The following is a 7,854-nucleotide window of genomic DNA, read 5'->3' on the forward strand; positions in this document are numbered from 1 at the left end:
CTGACAATTGACTCATTGAGTGCCGTATTGAGTAACGTATAGTTATTTTATTTCAAGTTAACTTCTGCATGATGTTAATCCTACTCAAACTTAGTCAAAGTAAGGTATCATTATTTATGAAAAATGTGAAGTTGAAGATACAAATTAATGAGAAAGTTTGTGTATTTTTCTGTACACTCTTGCTATTTACTGTTTCAGTGCTGAACCATTTGCTTGAATTCTTGATCAGATGATGACAGAGTGACACCTGGTGGTACCCAATAAAACTGCCTTTGCTGCTATAACTACAAGCAATTTCTACAATTCAGAACAGTAAGTGCATGAGGTTCCATTTTAAGCTGTCAAGAGTAAATCTCAGGAATAGATTAGAAGATTTAGTTATGTCACACGTCTTGCTTTCTTGACTTTTCTCACACTCTCTTGTCAGACTCAGAGAGTGCATGATTGTACATTTTTTTTACAGTAATTTTTAATGTTCCTAATTGGAAAACAAATGTGTCATAATGTTAGTGTTTAGGATAACTATATGGCAGAGAGAATCATGGAAATGATTGGGTGATGGGGGTGTGTCGCTGGTGTGCAAGAGGGTGGGTGGGTGTGGAGAGAGTAGTGATGGTAGTCAACTACTAACTAAAAGATTACTGATTGCATACATTTAGTGTTTATTGATTTGGAGGGTGGGGGAGGAAGGCAAGCAGTATTATTACATGTGTATGGGTATACTAGTTGTGCGTGTTCCAAATGGGGGTGGAGGTTGGCATGGCAAGCAATAGCTCAGTCGGTATAGTGGCCTTGAAACCAGTTGTGGGGATTTATTTCTCAGAATTAACGTTGTGCAGACTCTGCTTGGTTTCTGAATAGCTTATTAAGCCTGTGACTGTGTGCATACATAAAGATCTCAAGTTCACAGTTTCAGGGCTTGGAATTAATGGAAACATCAACACACATGCAGGAAAAACTCAAAACAAGAAGGGCAAAGCCCATACGACTCACATGCTTTACACATTTTTCCTACCAAAATACATGTGACCTTGACCCAAGGTCAAGGTCATCCAAGGTCATGCAACACAAAGCTGTTAATTCAAGACATAGGAAGTACAATGGTGCTTATTGGCTCTTTCTACCATGAGATATGGTCACTTTTAGTGGTTCACTACCTTATTTTGGTCACATTTCATAAGGGTCAAAGTGACCTTGACCTTGATCATATGTGACCGAATGTGTCTCATGATGAAAGCATAACATGTGCCCCACATAATTTTTAAGTTTGAAACAGTTATCTTCCATAGTTCAGGGTCAAGGTCACTTCAAAATATGTATACAATCCAACTTTGAAGAGCTCCTGTGACCTTGACCTTGAAGCAAGGTAAACCAAACTGGTATCAAAAGATGGGGCTTACTTTGCCCTATATATCATATATAGGTGAGGTATTGAATCTCAAAAACTTCAGAGAAAATGGGAAAAATATGAAAAATAGCTGTTTTTTAGGCAACATTTATGGCCCCTGCGACCTTGACCTTGAAGCAAGGTCAAGATGCTATGTATGTTTTTTGGGGCCTTGTCATCATACACCATCTTGCCAAATTTGGTACTGATAGACTGAATAGTGCCCAAGAAATATCCAACGTTAAAGTTTTCCGGACGGACGGACGGACGGACGACTCGGGTGAGTACATAGACTCACTTTTGCTTCGCATGTGAGTCAAAAAGGAGGGGGGGGGGGGTTTGGTCCCACGGTAGTGTTTGAATGAAAGCAATCTTACTTTTTAAGAGGGTAATCTTGCAGGACTATGATTCTTACATTGGTAGTTGACTAGTGTAGTTGTGGTTTTGTACTAGTGAGGAATGTCATCTATGTCATGTGATTTCTTGCTTCTTCTTTTTGTGTGTGCAGCTAAAGATGTTGGACCTTGCCTACAGCCTAGTTTTGCATCTCCAACACCGTGGCTTTTCTCTGAGACACCACAGAAAACACAGCCTTTTCTGCTGCTGAAAGGTAAATATTAGGTTAAATTTGTGTTTGTTTTGATTTGTATGTTTTCCTTTTGTAGTCTATGGCAGGAGATTTGTGCAGGTGTACAAATGGTAGAGGTGTCAGAGGAAATGTCCACTTGTTACTTGTCTCTATATCAGTATATATGTATCACAAATACGCATCAAATGTACTGATAGAGACCACATGGACAATTTCAAGCACTTTTCTGCCAGGGGTATGGTCAGCTATGTAAGAATCATGTCTTACTCTGTTCATGCAAAAATAAGGTTCTGCATTTGAATGAGTTTGAATCAGGCACCTGTGTTTTTGCTCTTGTTTGTGCCCTCTTGTGAACTGTTAACTTATGAACAACCACCCCAGCAAGCAACTCTTTACTGTTCTGAGCACAACAGAAGGGCGCATGGTCTGGGCATATGGATGGTAAACACATCTCATGCACAAGTACAGGCCTGAAAGTGGCGAGTATTTTCAATTACTCGCCATGGCGAGTTTAAATCATGTAAATGGTGAGTAGAAATGTTAATCTACTCGCCACATGCGAGTAAAGTTGATTCTTCTTCTTCTTCTGCGTTCGATGGAGTAAAGTTGATAAAACAAATGGTTGTTTTGACGAGTAAAGTTTCAGTAAATTATGAGAAGTACAGTAGTACATGTACTAGCAGTGCTTCATTTTGTGGACTTTCAGTGCTGAAGTATGATTGTGTGGATTGATCATTTTGTATTCTGTTATTCAGATTGCCACTTGCTTTCTTTTACATATATTTACAAGTTGGTGGCTGATTTGTGTGTGTTGCAGAACACAGGTCCATAAATAAAAGAACCCAGCTGGTATTCTTCATTCATGGAAAATGAAAGGAAATTTATCAGCCAGGATTCACCACTCACTCTGCTAAGGGGGAACCCCGGTCAGCCCTACAGTGGATGAACAGCTTGGTCCTTGGAGGGAAAGGTAACCACTGCAGCACTTTAGAAGGGGTCTATGTCGACCAACAGTGGCTGTATTCCCTGTATGTTAATTTCCTGTACATATACACTAGGGAATATACTTCCGTTAGACGCCATGGAGTTACTTCAAGCTTACGAGAGTGAAAGTGATTCAATGGACGAGAGTACCAGCGAGGAAAACATAATACCAGGCTGTTGGGGGTGGGGGTGCAGATGTTTCTTTAACTAAATCCGTTTTGATAAACGGTCGAAGCATGTTTTGCTTGACTGGATGCCGCACGCGATTTCAGGATTTTAAATAGATTCTCCTATCTAACCGCAGTCACGCGCTTGGCGCAAGATTGTACGATATTATACTTCTCTACAGAAAATCCAACTGTATTCCCGGTACACAGGGAAAACACCTATGGCTATGGGGAATACACCTTCTTTTGGTCGACATAGACCCCTTCAACCTTACAATATGTGAATGTGTAGAATATTATGCTTTTGCTTAAAGCTTGTTACATTATGACTAAGACAGAAATGTTAATCATTCCCTTGGTGCAAATCATAAAAAGAACAATAGTGATCTGATATACTGTAGATCAATCGAGGAAAAGGTGTGTATGACCTAGAAGAAACTGGTTTTGAAAGTGCTGAGGATGGATGGAACATTGATGCAATATCATTTACTACATTGAACCTGGGTTTCAAACTGAAGTGCTTTTTTATGCTTCTTGTTGTTATATATACGGTCTCGATTGACTCCTGTGTTCAAGAGACTGTAAACAACCATAAACAATCTTGTGTTGTTGTTATGTGGTGGTGGTTTTGCTGTTGTCTAGCATCTACCCGTAATTGGCTTTATCAAATGCACCAGAAACGAGCATGAGTTTGTCGGATTAGTGAACTGTTTGAAAAACTTTAATGTATTTGTGGTTGACAGGTTGTTATTATTTCTATATTGTGTTCTTCTTTTTCTCAGGTGGGCTGTCTTCTGAAACATATGAATCGGGAGCGTCACATCTTTCTTCCTGAGACATCCCCTCTTGAAAATGGTGTGGCATTTAGCTGAATGGAAACGTGGCAGTGTCCTGTTTTTCATAGCTTCGATGCGCGAAGTTGGGGATTTCAGCAGAGAATTTATTGATTGATTAATTAATTAGTTATTTAAGCTCACCTCACTCCTTAGTGTTATTTAGGGGGGGGGGGGGGGGGTGTTGGCCTGGATCTTGTTAGTGAACTTTCTTTCTGGCAACTCGCATCAGAAATTCCAGGTTTGCTTTCAAGGCAATAGACGGTTTTTGAAAATAATTCTGTTAGGATTATCAATCAATCAATCAATGAGGCTTATATCGCGCATATTCCGTGGGTACAGTTCTAGGCGCTCAGCAGTGATGCCGTGTGAGATGAAATTTTATACGGCCAGTAATTGCAGCCATTTCGGCGCATATTTACCTTTCACGGCCTATTATTCCAAGTCACACGGGTATAGATAGACAATTATTAACTGTGCCAAAGCAATTTTGCCAGGAAAGACCCTTTTGTCAATCGTGGGATCTTTAACGTGCACACCCAATGTAGTGTACACGGGGGGGAGTTCGGACACCGAAGAGGGTCTGCACACAAAGTTGACTCTGAAATAAATTTCCGCCGAACCTGGGATCGAACTCACGCTGACAGCGGCCAACTGAATACAAATCCAGCGCGCTACCAACTGAGCTATATCCCCGCCCCAATTATCAGCAGTCCGGAGGTGTAAAAATCCCTGTACTGCAGTCAGGTTTTTCAAAACATCTCGAGCACGCTCTACGCCTCTGACAGGCTGTATCCCACAATCGGGACAAACGACCAACTTGGATGTGTATGCCATGCGCACAATATGATACCCCTTGCCTTTAAAAATCAGCGGTCACGAGTTCATCAGAGTTCAGAATTTGTTGTGTAAAAGATAGCCGCTGTCAGCTAGCCATTCGTGGCTCAGGTGATTGTATTTAATACAAATTTAAAAAAAGGTTTCTTATGTAGCGCACGCCGCACAGCATACACATCACAGTCAGTCGCTTGTCCTGATCGCAGGATAGCGTGAAACATGCTCCGGGAGACTGCCAATAATCCTTACATAGTTATTTAAAGAAATTGTGTATTGGTACAGCATGTTATGCATGTACTAAGATAGCTATTTGTAAATATTTGGTAGATATATATGGTGGTGTCCCGAATTGCTCCCTCCCAATTTGCCCCATCCCATATGGTCCCCAATTATTCTTGCATTTTGCTGTGAGTAACATAACGTGTGCAAAGGCATTTGTCTGAAGCGCATTTCCAAAAAGACCCCCCGCGGGTTAGGGGGAAGAATTTACAGACCTGGGAACCCATACGATTTCGCCGTATTCTGTACGCAAGATTGTCGAGAATACAATCAGTACGGTCAGTGGGAAAAAAATACGACGAGAAAAATTCCTAGACTACTTTTATTCACAAGCCCATCTTGAAGCCGATCCAGTATTTTGACACATGATTACAGTTTTTGTCAGGATTTGTTTTGAATGTACATGTATAGGTAAACTTAATTAACGATGTGGCGGACGCGTGTGAAGCATGTTTGAATCATGGATGTTCAAATGCTGTGTGGAGTACGCTCATTTTTCTGAAAATACACCAAGTTTGTTTGAGAATACTCTAAGTGCAAAACAGGGGTTCCCAGGTCCGAATTTACCCGATGCTCCCCAGCATGTCGTAAGAGGCGACTAACGGATTCTGTTTCTCCTTTTACCCTTGTTAAGTGTTTCTTATATAGTCAATGTTTGTAAAGATTTTAGTCAAGCAGTATGTAAGAAATGTTAAGTCCTTTGTACTGGAAACTTGCATTCTCCCAGTAAGGTAGTATATTGTACTACGTTGCAAGCCCCTGGAGCAATTTTTTTATTAGTGCTTTTGTGAACAAGAAACAATTAACAAGTGGCTCTATCCCATCTCCCCCCCTTTCCCTGTCGCGATATAACCTTCGTTAAACACCAATTAAAGAAAGAATTTCCAAAAAGCATAGTTACCATTTGTTTTTTTTAAATCTGAATCCGTGACTGTTGTTCTTGAATACTTTTTCGTTTAGGTTTCCAAAAATGCTGATTTAAAGGGGAAGGATAGTTGAAACTGTAACCGTTCACATTTTGCTCCCAGATTTGCAGTTGTTGTTTTTACTAGGAGTTTGGACGGGCTCGGTGTTTTTGTGGATAAGACATCGGCCTCCTATTCAGAAGGTCATGAGTCAAAATCGCGGCCGCCTGGTAGGTTAAAGGTGGAGGATTTTCTGATCTCCAAGGTCATTGCTTATGTGCAGACCTGCTAGTGCCTTATCCTCCTTCGTGTGTACACGCAAGCACAAGACAAAGTGCGCACGGAAAAGATCCTGTAACCCATGTCAGAGTTTGGTAGGTTATAGAAACACAAAAATACCCTGCATGCTTCCCCCGAAAGCGGCGTATGGCTGCCTGAATGGTGGGGTAAAAACGGTCATACACGTAAAAATCCACTCGTGCAAATTTGTGAGTGAGCGTGGGAGTTTCAGCCCATGAGCGAAGAAGAAGAAGAACTATGAGTTTTACTCTTTTAAAAAAATGATTTTCAAATTCGAAGATTGCCACAACAGTAGTCTATCTCATCCGACTTGAACCCTTCAGACTCCCTGTACATGTACTTGCAGTTTAAACTCATATTTTGTCTGAGTAGTAGGTTTTGCCTTTCACGCCTGGTGGCGTGTAGGGCAGCGATTTTGTCTGAGAATAGTTTTCAAATGCAAAGTCCTTCAGAAAAACTGCGAGATAAAAATCTGGAGTGCTAATATCGTGTTGGTGTACCTTCCACTCAGTGGCCGAGTGGTAACGCACTTGCGCTCGATCGGAAGCGAGAGGTTGCGAGTTCGACCCTGGGTCAGGGCGTTAGCAATTTTCTGCCCCCTTTCCTAACCTAGGTGGTGGGTTCAAGTCTTTCGGATGAGACGAAAAACCGAGGTCCCTTCGTGTACACTACATTGGGGTGTGCACGTTAAAGATCCCACGATTGACAAAAGGGTCTTTCCTGGCAAAATTGTTTAGGCATAGATAAATTTTCATCAAAATGTCCACCAAAATACCCGTGTGACTTGGAATAATAGGCCGTGAAAAGCAGGATATGCGCCGAAATGGCTGCGATCTGCTGGCCGATGTGAATGCGTGATGTATTGTGTAAAACAATATTCCATCTCACACGGCATAAATAAATCCCTGTGCCTTGAATATGTGCGCGATATAAATTGCATAAAATGAAATTAAAATAAAATCCCTGAGCTTAGAACTGTACCCACAGAATACGCGCAATATAAGCCTCATATTGATTGGTATGTAAGAAATGTTAAAGTCCTTTGTACTGGAAACTTGCATTCTCCCAGTAAGGTAGTATATTGTACTACGTTGCAAGCCCCTGGAGCAATTTTTTTATTAGTGCTTTTGTGAACAAGAAACAATTAACAAGTGGCTCTATCCCATAAATATAGCCTTATAAATGTACTCCGTGACTGTATTTGTATATGGTGAAAAGGAGAAGATATAAAATTTGTGAAATAGGACTTCGTATTTGGTTTTGTCATAATGAATTTGTTGTTTCTGTGTGTGTGTGTGTGTGTGTGTGTGTGTGTGTGTGTGTGTGTGTGTGTGAGCATGCATGCGTGCTTATGTGTGAGTGCACAATTGTGTGTGTGTATTAATCCAGCAGAAACAGCTTCTCTTCCATACATTTGAATCATTTATATTGATACCACATGGAGACTATTCTGAACACACAAGCGTGGGTTTCTCTCTACAGTGCTTTTCCTAAAGTTAAATATTGAATTTTTAAATTTAAAAGTTTTTGGCACACCACTTTAAGATAATGCTCAAGGAAAATAAATAGTCTT

At 40.7% G+C, this 7,854-nt stretch overlaps 1 long non-coding RNA gene across 1 annotated transcript; it reads left to right on the forward strand.

Annotated features, from left to right (window-relative positions):
- The first annotated feature begins 1,712 nt into the window (after positions 1-1,712).
- Positions 1,713-7,527, forward strand: LOC138981096 (uncharacterized). The gene is made up of 3 exons (XR_011460554.1): positions 1,713-1,997; positions 2,794-2,946; positions 3,910-7,527. It is a non-coding gene; the product is annotated as an uncharacterized lncRNA (long non-coding RNA).
- The last annotated feature ends 327 nt before the right edge of the window (positions 7,528-7,854 follow it).

Source organism: Littorina saxatilis, linkage group LG12 (assembly GCF_037325665.1).
Source record: "Littorina saxatilis isolate snail1 linkage group LG12, US_GU_Lsax_2.0, whole genome shotgun sequence".
Classification (NCBI taxonomy): Eukaryota; Metazoa; Mollusca; class Gastropoda; order Littorinimorpha; family Littorinidae; genus Littorina; species Littorina saxatilis.